Source organism: Brachycentrus maculatus, unplaced genomic scaffold, assembly GCF_059751285.1.
Source record: "Brachycentrus maculatus isolate JH-2025_06_01 unplaced genomic scaffold, ASM5975128v1 h1tg000119l, whole genome shotgun sequence".
Taxonomy (NCBI): domain Eukaryota; kingdom Metazoa; phylum Arthropoda; class Insecta; order Trichoptera; family Brachycentridae; genus Brachycentrus; species Brachycentrus maculatus.
Genome location: NW_028280872.1, coordinates 3482981 through 3499625, shown reverse-complemented (window position 1 = coordinate 3499625; position 16645 = coordinate 3482981).

Below are 16645 nucleotides of genomic sequence, written 5' to 3'. Positions count from 1 at the left end.
AAGGCAAATATTCCCATTTGAATGCCATGATTCACGATATTGTAATAGAGGAAGAGAGGTCGCCTGGCATTTTGGTAAATCAAAACATGATAAGGTTTTTTTCTTCATTTTTGACCTCTCATATACTCTTTATAGAGCTTATGATCTCTCATAGGCTGTTTTTTTTTCTTTCACTTTTTGCACCCTGCTTATAAATGCAAGGTCGTGCTACGGGTAAGGGATTCTCACACTATTACTATAGTGTTTTCCAGTATGCATTATGTGGGAGAAAAAAAAGAGAGTATAGAGCAGCATTATATATATATATATATATATATATATATATATATATATATATATATATATATATATATATATATATATATATATATATATATATATATATATATATATATATATACATATATAAATATAAATATATATATATATATAAATATATATATATATATATATATATATATATATATATATATATATATATATATATATATATATATATATATATATATATATATATATATATATATATATATATATATATATATATATATATATATATATATATATATTTATATATATATATATATATATATATATTTATATATATATATATATATATATATATATATATATATATGTATATATATATATATATATATATATATATATATATATATATATATATAAATATATATATATATATATATATACATATATATATAAATATAATAAAACCCTTATCCGCTCCCAAATGGTGCATAGGGCACTGCTTCATATAAACGCAGTGTTATCTTGATCGTTTACACATGAAGGAAAGGTGATCAGCCCTCCGCTTCAGGTACCAGTCCAGGGTAGAAATCGAACAGGAATCGTGCAGGAATCGAACCCAGGACCTCCAGAACGGTAGCCGAGCGTGCTGACCATTACACTACGGAGGCGAATATATATATATATATATATATATATATATATATATATATATATATATATATAAATTAAAATATGCAATAAATTAATAGACCCGGATTTTCATGCTTTAAACAACGTTCAATCATTAAACCAATATGACAATCACACAATCAAATAATAAACGTTGTATTGTATGCAATAAATAACGGTTACAATGCAATTAAAAGCGCAATGAGAATAATTAATCTATTGTTGAACGGGTATTGACAGTTTGGGTTTAACTCTAAGTTTATATGCGGACTTATCAATTACAACGTTACTAGTACATAGTTAAAAGTAAACTTGACAATGAATCAAGCCGGCTGTATTTCATTGCAAACAATACAAGTCAAATATCTCAATATTGGTTTATTACCAGTTATAACACGTGGGGTGATATGTTATATAACATGAGACGGGTTAATAATGGTTTTACGATATAAATTTTACAATACGGTGGCATTACGATATATCCAGATAAGCTACCATATTAAATATATATATATATATATATATATATATATATATATATATATATATATATATATATATATATATATATATATATATATATATATATATATATATATATATATATATATATAAATATATATATATATATATATATATATATATATATATATATATATATATATATATATATATATATATATATATATTTATATATATATATATATATATATATATATATATATATATATATATATATATATATATATATTGTATATATATATATATATATATATATATATTTATATATATATATATATATATATATATATATATATATATATATATATATATATATATTTATATATATATATATATATATTTATATATATATATATATATATATATATATATATATATATATATATATATATATATATATATATATATATATATATATATATATATATATATATATATATATATATATATATATATATATATATATGTATATATATATATTTATATATATTTATATATATTTTATTTTTTATTTTTATTTTTTGACATCTCATCAAAGATGAAGAAGAATATGGAAGTCTGGGCATTTACGGGGCTTACGACCGTCATAGGCTGGTTTGAGTGATCACTTTACACACGTGTAACATTCACCAATTCTACCCATTATTGACAACCACACTACTCAAATTCTTGGAAGTTCTATATATATGAACCAATTTAGAAACCTTCTTCATGAATCACTAGAACTTCACTAGAGACATCTATTGGTGAGATGTAAAGAAGCTTTTTTTTTTAAGCAAAAATTCTTATATTAAAAGTAAAAAGTGATCTCTTATGTAAAGTGATCACTCAAACCAGCCTATGACGGTCGTAAGCCCCGTAAATGCCCAGACTTCCATATTCTTCTTCATCTTTGATGAGATGTCAAAAAATAATATGAAAATAACTCCTGTAATTGGAGATAATCCAGATTTTGTGAACAAGTATTTGGACACACTCAAAATGTTATATATATTTATTAAAATGTTTATTTTTAATGTCTTGTACTTAGAAAAATATTATGACAATTTTTATTTGTTTCGTTAGACAGTAAATTCGTCGACATTAAAAATAAATAAAATCCGTCACAAACTTGTCATGTTTAGACGTGACAGGTGAATTAATGTAATGTTAATTAATATGGATATGTGAGGGTATTGATTTCAAGTACATTTTAACCCCGAGGCTATTTTTAACACGGCTACTGACATAAGTCCACAATTTTGTACCTAGGTATAAATCTACTTTTCTGCCCATTGCCAAACACACATTTCTTACTACGATATTTCGAACTTCTACATTATACGTATACACGAGTTCGAAACATCATCTGTTCAAATCCTTGTGAATGTTTAAATAAACACATGCATACATACACACACAGATTTTTAAAAAAATAATTTTATTTTAAATAACTATTTATTTTGTTTTTTTTTGCAAATACTTGGTGACACATCGCTCACTTCTTTCAACAACGTCATATATAAAAATAAAACTTGATTTTTCAGGAGATCGTTTTTAAAGTTTAAGCATATAATAAAATGTATAAAAAATAAATATCAAGCCACTTATTGAACTTTTTGCTGTGCAACAGATCTTTTTAGGTAAAACCTGAATATTTTTTCTCCATTTGAAAATATTTAAAACATTTTAAAAAAATAATTAAAATATACCTTTTCTTCACAAAAGAACAAAGAAACACAGCGCTTTCAAATCTTTGTTTAAAATTTGTTTTAACAGAAATTTTAGAGACATCTATCGAGAGCTTTCAAAATGTGCAGACTTATGACTGATGGCAACAGATGTCGGTAACGTACTATACAATATTAAATTGTAAGATATTACAATTTAATATTGACGAACACGGTGTCATTCAGCATATAGTCATATATCTTATTCGAGTTTTTTCTTGAATAACGCTGTAAATCAACGATTTCAGACTTTCCTGTTTTATAAAATATAATTTATTTTTATTTGTGAATAATCAATTTAAAATTTCAAAAACCAAACAATTTAAAAGCCAGTAAACGAAACTCTGTACTTTACAAAAAATCTCTGCACGAACGTAATAGATTATAAAGTATAATACAAACATTTAAATGAACCCTTAAACAAGAAATTTGTTAACATACATTTTTAAATATTGTACATCAACCCATGACTGGTCCCAGACGCGCGAGAGTAATCACCTTGTCTTCATGTAAGTAACGATGAAGATAAAGCTGCGTCTATACGATACAGTGCCCTATGCACCATTGTGTGCGGATAAGGGTTAAAAGAAGAATAAATGGTAGATTTTTTAATTTGAGTTTTGTACTGACATTTCTTAGTTGAACTGCATTTTATAGAATAAAATAAGAACTATATAGCTTTTTCCACATTAATTTTAATTGACCAGTGACCGCGTTTCTTCTTAACTGACATCATTAGACTGATTTGTCTGATGCAGTGTCCTATGCACCATTGGGTGCAGATAAGGGTTAGAAGAAGAATCCATAGTAAATCAAATCCTTTTTTGAATGTTTTTCGCAGATACTTTGGCACATTTTATAAACTTTATAAATTTAAACAAATTTTTTCTAACTTAACCACTTTCTTTTATATAAGTACACTTTAACCTACCGGTTTCGACAATAATCTTGTCATCATCAGGGTTTATTAAATTCTAAAACATTAAAATACTCGTAATTAATTACATTCCCTTACCAAAAAGTTCCACACACTCCATAAAAAATCATAAATGTTTTTTTTTTATTATGTATTGCGTAGCAACTCCTGATGATGACAAGGTTATTGTCAAAACCGGTAGGTTGAAGTGTAATTGTATAGAAAAGTCGTTATAACAAAGTTGTTTAATTTTACAAAGTTTTTAAATCAAATCCTTTTGAACGTTCTTTTTAGTATCAATACTTTCCTATCAGTATGATTGATTGTCAGTATTGTCTGATAAACAATAGGGAGTCATGAATTTGAGTAATTACTATCAATTTCTTGTCAATCAAATTATTATCAAACAAAGCATTAATTATATAATTTGTATTGTAATATAATTACTTAACAAACTAGGAAGTATCACTTCGTTTTAAGTGGATACTATTGCATACAGCTGCTTTTATTACAAATAAGAGATATGTAGTTCAAATATAATTACACAGTATTGTAATCGATCCCTACACGTGTGCGTTTATATACTTAACCGTTAATTGGTATCAGAGATTTGACTGATGAGTTAGTTGTCACTTTTTTCAGTTAATTTAAAAAAATCCAAAATCCGCCTCCGTAGTGAATTGGTCAGCATGCTCGGCTACCGTTCTGGAGCTCCTGGGTTCAATTCCCTGAAGAAGGGGGGGGGGTTTAAAAAAATGTAATTAATTTTTCACTCTAATATTTATTCAATACAACCCTGGACTAGTACCCGAATCGGAGGGCTGATGACCTTCCTTCATGTGTTAAGAATCAAGATAACACTTCGTTTATATGATGTAGTGCCCTATGGCACTGCATCATATAAACGAAGTGCATGGGCACTATTGAGGTGCGAATAAGGGTATGAAGTAGTAAGTTTTTAATAGCTTTTATTTTCAATTCTGAAATATCAATACATATACTTATTTCTTTGATATAAATAAATCCATAGCATGGTAATATATTACATTTAGACCAGTTTTCTTTATGGAACATGTGAATTTGCATGCACTCAAAATATTGAACTTGCTAATTGCTTACAACACTCAACAAATCCATTTACTAACGTTAAAAGCATCAGTAAAAAATGGAGCACTTACAACTTAATACATTTTCAATGAAATTTCATAAGCAGACAGATAATTTGTATAATTATTACGAGTGGAATTACTGATAAAAGAAGTTGAACCTTTCAACCTACTTCCTTATATTTTTAAATGAATCGGTGTGTACTTTGTATGAAAGAATTCGATAATCCGTTAGTTATGTGAACTAAAATACGACAAGTGATTTATTGATGAATTTATTTTAAAAAATCATATTGAATTACAATTTTGAGCATCAATACGTCCATTGGTTTTTTTCCCACATAGTTTAATTATGCACATGCAAGGATAAATATCAATTTAAAAAATAATATTTTCAGAGGATCTAAAATTTTTTTTTTTCATTTATAGATTTGGCGTTTAAAATATAGAACTCTAATTTAATTTATGTATATATATTAAATATTAACATCAAACACTGATTTAAAAAAAATCTACGTAATTAAATTTTATTGTTAAAAAAAACATAAAAAGAAAAGTTGTGATAATTTTTCGCTTTGTTACAGCAAAATGCCATAGCAATTTTCTTCAAACCTAGGGTTTTATGTCATTTTGCTGTAACAAGGCTAAACAATTGTCACAAATTGTCTAAAATTTTATTTGAAGGATAGGTCCTTATCCGATGGTGCAAAGGGCACTGCATCATATAAAAGCAGCGTTATCTTGATTGTTAACACATGAAGAAAAAGTGATTAACCCTTCGCTTTAGGTACCAGTCTAGGGTTATATTGAATAAAAATTTAAGAGTGAAAAATCACTTATATTTAATAGACGCTCCCCCTAGGAATCGAACCTGGGATTTCCAGTGCGGTAGCTGAACGTGCTGGCCATTACACTACGGAGGCGGAAATATAAATTAATAGACTAATAATTAGCGTTTGATTTTAACATTTAATATTTAAATGTTCGCCTCCGTAGTGTAATGGTCATCACGCTCGGCTACCGTTCTGGAGGACCCGGGTTCGATTCCCAGGGGGGATAAATTGAATATTAGTGATTTTTTTCACTGTAATATTTATTCAATATTACCCTGGACTGGTACCTAAAGCGGAGGGCTGATCACCTTTCCTTCATGTGTAAACGATCAAAATAATACAGCGTTTATATGACGCAGTGCCCTATGCACCATTGGGGTGCGGATAAGGGTTTTATTATATTATATATTTAAATCTAAAATTATATTAGATTTATTACTATTATTATTTTACCATATCCGTGAGAAGCACATGGAGTTCACAAACTGTCTCCAGGGTTTTCTATCAACCGCCAGCTCTCTTGTCATCCTCCCAAGTCAGGTTTGCATCCCGATGTTCAGACGAGAGCTGTCGACGAATTATCAGCAGTGGTCGTCCTGGGCGGCGCGAACCTGATGGCTTGAAAAGATGCAAGCTTGATGGCGGCTCTCGGAGTACTTCGCATGTTAGATTAACATAACAATAATACTTCCTCATACTACTATATTCAAGTCAAGTACAATAAAATAGTTCACGTATTCAACGACCTTTGTCTACCTTTCAACGCGCCTTATGCCTAAATCTTACATACCATAATATTGTGTATTAAATGTAACTGTAAATACGAGACACATGTAGCTTTAGTAGTACGTATGTGACTTCCCAGGTCGCTTTTTTGTTAATGCTGTCTACAAATCATTGAAGTGTACTGCTACCTACTAATTTTAATTCATGAAAAGTTACATGTAAAGGAATTAGTTATGACAGCTCAATGTTGCCATATAAAAAAAAGGTTCCGCTAAGACAACCTATCATGTACTGAGTGCACGAGAACTGAACTGGTAAACAACACACTCACACGCACACTCACACACACACACACACACACACACACACACACACACACACACACACACACACACACACACACACATAAACACACCTACACACACACACACAAACATGAAAACTTGAGCACACATCGCGCGCACAGGCTAAGACAGCGCGCCGCGCAGGCTTGCCAATATGACGACTTACGCATTTGCTAGTCTTAATAATAAAAGACGTGGGCAGGTATTCACATTGACGGTATAAGTAGTACTAATATGAATAAATTTTTAAAAAATTTTTAAATTAAAAAAAAATATATAAAGTAGAATATAACGTCCTATTTGATTTATTAGGCTAATATTTGTTTTGTAAAATGTCCATTTTGAGGTAAAAACTTTTGTAAAATTATTAAAATTAAAAAAAAGCAATGTAATTGTAACGTATAATAGTCAAATATACACAATACTCGATTCAACTATGCGATTCAATCAAAATAAACACCAGTTCATATCAAATTTCATAAAATATGAAACGTTCATTAACAAATGCCACAGATTCAAATACAGCTAGCTAAATTGATAGGAAGTAGATGTCTGCTAAATTGGAACGTTTGCGTAATATATTAAAATAATAATAAAACGCCTTATTCCAAGTATTGGAGCAATGTCAAAAGTACGCTTACGTTAAACGATGAAATTAATTTAATAACAACTGAACAAAGAAATACATTAAAACACAGAATTATTTCATTCGCAGGAATGCAATAAAATGTTATTATCGTTACAACTCCCGGTATTGAAATATGCACGTACATTTTGATTACTTTGAATAATACACCGTTCGACATTTTGAAATATCTTAAATTGGAAATTAATCTACCCGCTGCCTTAGGTCATAAATATTTTCTTCTTCTTCTTACACTCATTTAAAGGTACCGCATCATATTGATGCAATATTAGGTTGACCGTCAATTATATGAAGACAAGGTGATCAGTCCAGAGTAAGTAGATACCAGTCTAGAGTAATAATAAAAAATAATAAAACCCTTATCCGCACCCCAATGGTGCATAGGGCACTGCGTCGTATAAACGCAGTGTTATCTTGATCGTTTTACACATGAAGGAAAGGTGATCAGCCCTCCGCTTCAGGTACCAGTCTAGGGTAATATTAAATAAATATTACTCTGAAAAAATCACTTTCATTTATTTTACCCCCCTTGGGAATCGAACCCGGGACCTCCAGAACGGTAGCCGAGCGTGCTGACCATTACACTACGGAGGCGGACAAAAGAGTAATATTTAATAAATATAATTGTAAATATTGAATCGAATACGGGACCTCCAGCATGGTAGGCAAATGTGTCAAACAATTACACTATGAAGGCGGACAAAAATTATACATAAATAATTTTACTATTAACTATACTAAGTTTATTTTACATAAATTTTCAGAATTTATGAACCGAATATTTCAGGATAAAAATACTTTGAAAAAATATTTTGAAATTCTCTGTTTTCCATTTTCTTATCCTCAGTTATTTGAAGGTACTGTATCAAACATATGTGTTATTGCTATGGTCATGTCATGAAGATAGGGTTATTAGTTATCTCTGTCACATTCTACTTCGCCTCTTCCACATTCATTCATCTCCTTATACATACCAGTCGATGATACCGACCCCTGAGCTGACCATTTTAAGTATATTAAATATGTAATAATACTTAGTTTTCTTCGGTCATCCTTTGCTTTTATTTCCAACTACACTAGCTTCATAAATTTATTTTACTGTCCTTTATTTTAATTCATTCGTTCCGCATGTCCAAACCATCCATAAAGTAACTGAATCAATTGGTGAAAATATGAAACACATCAAAAGCATTGCATTTTCTTCGGCAATACATTTTAATGCACAGTAACTCAAATTAAATTAAAAATAGAAATAAAACAATTTCTTAAAAGCCAAAAAAATAATTTAAAAAGAAATGCCAATCATCCAATATTCAATACACGTGTTGAAAAAGAGAATCAAAGAGAATTTGATTTTTTTTTTAATATGAAAACTGATAGATTTTTGAGTGATTAGTAATGAGAAATATATAATACGAGTATGTCAACCTTCGACTGCGTAACATGTGTCGTCTTTCGGTAACAATAAATTACCGCTTAAATATTACATAGCAAGTAGTGAGATCTCTATCGTCCGTGTGGCCGACGCGCGTTTAATGTTGGTATTTGTTATTACCCACGTGTTGCCACACGACCGCGCCGTGACTTAGTCAGTGGGTACAAACTTTCCGCCCATTGATTGCGAGGGGCATTCGAAAAAGTATTAAGAATAACACTGGCCAACAATGATTTTGTAACTGAAATTTTGAAGACTGATTTGGACTAAGTTAGTCGTTCTTATTCAAAGTCTATACGGTGACAAGATTGTATCACGTCAAGTTTTGATGTTACAGTCATATTATTGTGTGTATGGACCCCATACGTTGAAACCGAAATAGTCATTGGTATCCAGATATGTTTTAGTCTAAGGTCTAGGGGATTCAAAAAAAGTATTGATAATTAGGAAGTAACAGTAGAAATATATTAACTTAAAATATTGAAAATGGTAGCATTATATGTTAATATATATTTATACATAAATAATAAGATAAACTTTAGTCAATATCAGAATTAAAAATATCCGTAGCTAGAAAATTTATCGTGCTACATTTTTTTTGCTTTTGCTTTTAATTCAGCTATGCAAAAAGCATAAAGATTAGATGTTTTCATGCCAGTTAAAAATTAAAAGTTGTAAATTATTGGCCAGTGTAATTAAAGGAAATGTTGGATGAATTTGAATATCGAGGATAACGTGATAATTTACGGCATTGCGGGCGTATATATTCCTCTTTTTGGTGTAGGTCGTGTGGCCTGTTTTTAAGAGGGATTAGTTTCCTGCGATGTTGATTCCCAGCTGTCAATCCATTTTTTTTGTAGTCTGCCCGGGAGTCGTGTACCTTTGGGTTGGTCGTGCAATGCAATGTAAGGGAGTCTGGATAGTTCCATTATCCTCATGAACGCATACATTTATATGAACTTATTTAATCAACTCCAATTTCCGAATTTCGATTAACGGAATTACGGAAGTATTAATATTCACAATTGATTTGTGAAACTAGAATTTTTAATTTTGAGATAAATTGAAGAATCAAGTGAATAGTATGTGCTTAGTAAAAAAATATTTATTTAGGATTGTTATTTATTAACACAAAAAATTAATAATTGTTTTTCAACATTTTTAATGTGTCCAAATACTTATTATCATCTATGCTGTTTTATACTTGCTTATCGTCAATCTAGTGTTCCTCCACTTTTTTTTACATTTTGACAAAATCCAACATTTTTTCAATCCAACTCAATCATAGATGGCTGTTGTGAAATCATATGTTCAGTGGCGTATGTACTCGTATTATGTGTTATGAAATCAATCAATATATCTGAGAGTTCCGAAAATTTGATTAATGTGGTTGTCACTACATCATGGGTAGAATGATGAATGTTGATGAATAACCAACCTATGACTGGTCATAAGCCCTATAAACACCCAGATATCCATATTATTTTATTTTATTTTTATTTTATTTTATTTGAGATTTTTACAGCCACTACAAAACAATATACAACAACAATTAACAAATCTACAGCCAATTAAAAAAATCCATTGATAATACTATTCTTATGAAAGTTATGTTGGTTGGGGTGAGTGTGTGAGTGAGTGTGTGAGTGTGTGTGTGTGTGTGTGTGTGTGTGTTTGTGTGTATAGTACCTATTTCATGTCAACATAATCATCCGACAAAATTATTCTTCATCTATGTCGAGGATCTGCGATCGTTATAAAAATAATAAGAAAACTTATTGTAATTTCCACGATATTTCATTTTTACTTTTTTGGATTTTTAAATTAGTGATTTATATGTGATTTACTAGATTTTTAAAATGTATTATTTCAATGTTAAACTATGTAAAGACTTGATTTAAAAACCCAATTTCTTATTCCTTCAGATTGAACTGTAAAAATATATTAATAATTTTATGGTAATGTATACTTTTAGAATGCCCCATGAATAATTATTTGGTTAAGTAAGTCATATTGCGTTAAATCGGCGTTGCTATATTTTCTTCCATCATTCCGTGCACTCACTTTGAAGGGAAGTATTGCACTTTATTCTAGCGAATCGTGATACCTGATACTAACGTCCAAACAGAGAATGCGTTGGCTTTCAAAACTAGTACAATATTTAATTCAAACAAAATTGACCAAGCCCCATTTGCTCCACTTTCGATTGGAAGTACTTATTCCTCATTTTATAACAGACTGATTTGGAAAAACTGCCTCAAATCTATATTACTTCTTCAAACCGTCATCCGCACTCGATGGTGCATAGGACATTGCATCATGTAAACGCGATCTCGATCGTTTACACATTTCATTTCTATTATTTGTTAAAAACATGTAATGTAAGTTTATTATATAGTTATACTTTTATGTATATGACAGATTTTTTTATTTTTAGATTACTTATGTGAAAACCTCTAATTGGAATGTTATTTTTTGAAATTTTTATTATGTTATATTATTTTTCTTAAAATATTCTGTTGGTTTTGCAATAAAAAAATAAGAATAAAATGAAAGAAAGGCGATCAGCCCTCCTCTTCAGGTACCAGTCCAGGTTATTATTAAATAAATATAAGAGTAAAAAATATTCCTTTCAGCTTTATACGAACTCAATGGTACAAAGGGCACTGCATAATATAAAGCAGTGTAATCCCGATCGTTTAAACACATGAAGGAAAGGTGATCAGTCCTCTGCTTCGAGTACTAGCCTAGGGTAATTTTGAATAAATATAAGAGTGAAAAATCACTTCCATTTTTTTGACCCCACCCTGGGAATCGAGACCGGGACCTCCAGGATGAAAGCTAGCCACAATTTGTGAATAAATACTTAGACACACTTAAAAAGGTTGCGAATAAAATAACTGGTCAAATTACTCATATAAACCTCATAAAAAATCGAAAATCTCATTTTCAGGCGTCTACCAGTGTGTAAAATTAATGTGGGTTCGATCTTGCGTATATCTAATAAAGGGTCTCTGCTAAATCTCAAATTTATAAACAAGTATTTGGACATACTCAAAATCCAATGAATAGAATCACTGGTCAAGTTATAAGCTGCATATTTTTGAAAAATCGTTTTCAGGCGCCTCCCCTTCGTGATTCAAATCTTGCATACGTTTGAATAAAAGGGTTCCCTGCTAGAATAGATAACTGTTGTGAAGCGTCAACGATGAAGCGTCATCGATGATATATGTATGAGTTCCATAAAATTGAATAGTCAGGTTGTGAATCATGGGTAGAAAGGTAAATATTCCACATGTGTAAAATGATCACTTAATCAGCCAATGACTGGTCATAAACTCTGTAGACTTCCATATTCTTCTTCATCCATGTTGAGATGTCAAAAAAAAGACTCAATATTGCGCTATTACACAAAACCATTCGACTGACCTTAAACTTAAGAAAGCAAATACAAAAAGTAGCATTGGAGCCCAGTTTTTGTGGTTAATGTATAGGAACCGAGTTAAACAATCGTGTTTTTCCTTTGTTCATTTGATGTTTCTTACGACAAGTTGCCAAATCGGTATTACTACACTTCGTTCGTCGATCATCGATTAATGATTCAATTGCAGCGATCTGTTTGCAAAGAACTACTGACCGAATCCGGATCAGGTGCTGAGAATTTGCAAACGAAGAGTATTTACGTTCAGTTTTTAGTTTCAGGATCAATGGCGGAACGGCGTGATGGGTTTGCCGCTCTACCGAGCGTTGAAATATTTTCAGTACCAGAAGAATTTCCACGGCCTCCGTAGAATAATGCTTAGGCCAGATTTACATTGAGTCGGTAACTGACTTCAAAAACAAGCCAAGTCAATGCTGAAAAGTATGCGTTGGTATAAATTGATTTCACGTCAGTACAGCGTTGACGAATGTACGGCAAAACGTCGTATGATAGATGTTCGAATGGTGATATAAGGAAAGAATGCAATGTTGATATAAGCATTGTCGATAAAACAAAGAAAGGTGTGTTGAAATGGTTTTGGCATGTGAATCAAATGAGTGAAGAAAGGATAGTTAAACAAATTAATGAGGCGAATGTAGTTAGCAATAGAAGCAGGGAAGACAGAAAAAAACTTGGCATCAAGTATTTCAAATACTTGAAAGTGGTCAGGTCGGAATAATCGGCGTGTATGTATGAGAAGATGTATCAATATCAAATTATTTGCAGGAGTAACCTGCTGATGATTATGCCTATAAGAAGAACTACCGCTATGCTGAACAATATCACATATATTGATCTGTTCCATGTCTCAATGTAAATCCGCCTTTACTTTAATGTTACTAATAGGTGATTTTTGAAAACTCAGTACCTACTAAGAATGATATTATGAATACGCTTTGTGGAGTTAGCTTGAATTTGACAATATTTATGAACAATTTACTTGCAGTTGGGCAAATCAAAAAGCGTAAAATATTAAATTGATAGTAAAATTATTGAAAAAAAAAATGAAATAAGATGAGCTTTTAATTACAATTTTGCGGAATTTTAAAGTCTCTTAAAGAGCTTGGGAAAAACTCATTTAAATATATAATTTATATTTGAAGCTTTGTGATTTTCCATTTTATAATTAAAATGTAACTTTGTTTTAAAATCAATATAAATATTTTTTATTATAACTTTATTATAATGTCTACCGGTTTCGAAGCTAACCGCTTCTTTATCTTGCTTCAAAACCAGTAGACATTATAATAAAGTTGTAATAAAAATATTTAAATTGATTTTAAAACAAAGTTATATATTAATTATACTCTTTTAATTATATAATTATTGATCAACAACGTTCTGAAAACCCTGTTCTACATTGTATTCCATATTTTATATTGATCTACCTACCTGCAAAGAATTTATTACAAATAGTAAAAAACGAATGCGACTCGATAGATGGCGGAATGTCGGATTAGTTTTGTTTTTATCGAATCATAAATTCGAGTGGGTATTTATTTCACCTTGAAACTTTCGCAGTGAGTTAATTTTACATACTAATTACTTTATTGTGGAAACATGGGAGTTTATTTATGTTAGATAGACTAATAAGATAAGGCTGTCAGTTAAATAATTGATTGACAACCATTTTTAGATCACAAAACCTTCTTCTATATATAGACTGTAACAGTATTTATGTTTTCTGGAATGTTTTTAGCAGATAGTTTGTTGCACATTTTATAAACTTTCTAAAATAAAACAACTTTGTTTTAACCATTTTTTATTGGTACACTTTATCCAACTGGTTTCGACAAGAACCTTGTCATCATCAGGAATTGTCATTGTTTTTAGAATTAAGTACATAAACCCTGATGATGACAGGGTTCTTGTCGAAACCATTTAAATAAAGTGTTCCAATAAAAAAATAGTTAAAACAATGTTTTTTAGTTTTATAAATATGAAGATTGATTTACAACATTTTGAGTGTGTCCAAATACTTGTTCACAAAATCTGGATTATCTCCAATCACAGGAGTTATTTTCATATAATTTTTTGACATCTCATCAAAGATGAAGAAGAATATAGAAGAAAATATGAATATATTGTAAGAGTTTCTGCTTAATAAAAAGCTTCTTTACATCTCACCAATAGATGTCTCTAGTGAAGTTCTAGTGATTCAAGAACAATATTTCTAAATTGGTTCATATATATAGAACTTCCAAGAATTTGAGAAGTGTGGTTGTCAATAATGGGTAGAATTGGTGAATGTTACACGTGTGTAAAGTGATCACTTAAACCAGCCTATGACGGTCGTCAGCCCCGTAAATGCCCAGACTTCCATATTCTTCTTCATCTTTGATGAGATGTCAAAAAATTATATAAAGATTGATTGTTTAATTGGTGGGTTCAAAATATGTTTAAGTAAAAATATGTTTAAATAAACATTTTAAATAGATTATTTCACGGTAATATACATTTAATATTACCACGCATATATATACAGGTTTTAAAACAAGTCATTTCACATTTTGTTAGTTATTAATGTGGGAAATGACAAAATCGAACTCGCGGTTAGATCCAGAAACAAGATATTGGAAAGAGATTGATATCATTATTCCATTGCGGCTTTATTATTGAAATGTCATAATAATATTTAATAATCACTTGAGATTATGATACGATTGTGGCTTGCTACACTGTTAGACGCGTTGTCATTTTAGTCATGCCATTGAAAAAGAATGCGATTCCAATGAACTGAAGCAATATTAAAGTATGTTCTTGGTTGGATTAAAAAAAAACAAGGTAAAAAGGCTCTCATGGCTGTAATTTATGTATGTACGTATCAGAAGCGTGCGGTAAATGTTTCAAGATATTTAATGGTATTTTGAGTATCCATATTCTGATTTTCTCCACTTAGGAGTTATTTATATTGGAATCTGGATACAGATGAAGAAGAATATGGAAGTTTGGGTATTTTAAAAAGGTCTCTTTTTAATAAAAAGCTAACTTAACCAACCATAGATGATGCTGAATACTCAGAATTACAGGATATACATACTTATATACAAGTTCCTATCTCAGCCTATCGATAATTCTTATGTCAGCCTTGCATTTCTTCCTTATTCCATATTCATACATTTGAACATCTATCATACATCGTTTTACCTTACATTCGTCTAAAAGGTCGCACGCACTTCGACAGCATTCAGCCTATTTTCATAAATTTTTTGCCTACCAGGGCTCCATTTTGCGTTGACACTTTAGATTTCGTTAAAAGGTATAAATTCTATCGTATTATATGTATATAGTACAATATTTATTTATAGCATGCATAAATTGCTTAATTAAAATATGTACGCTGTTTTTTGCAGACTGAAGGTACTAACCACAATAAATTGTACGTTTCTTATTTCAGTCATATCATAGCTGTTGGTACAGACTAGTACCTACTGGAAACTATATCAATTCCAATAATTTATGTAGGCAGGTGTAGTGTAATGTTGTAACCCTAAAGCGACCTTGGGGTGCGACAATTTTAGTCAGAAAAACGCTGAAAGAGGAGACATTCATTTGTTTTTACGAAAATCGAACAAGACAAAATAATTGTTTCTTATTTAAATTTTACTTGGTAAGTACAAGTATTTTTTTTTAATTTGTTGTTATGCGAGTTTCTATGCATTCCGCAACATTTTTAAACAATGATGCAGAATGCATAGAAAAACGTGTCACAATATATTTGAAGAAAAAGTAGATTTTACGACGTAAAATTAAATATTAAAAAACATTAGGTATTTTCACAAAATAACTGTAGAATCGATTTATGAAAAAATAAAAGAATTTTATTTTTAAAATTTCTAGGTTTGTTTTTTGTAAATTCATAAGCATTTTTTGGAATAAAATTTTGGTTATAAAACTTCTATCCCTGAACTCCATCTTTTTTTGTAAACCATGTATGGTACTTTATAAAATATATCGATATTTATATGCGGTAAGGAAATTTTAAACA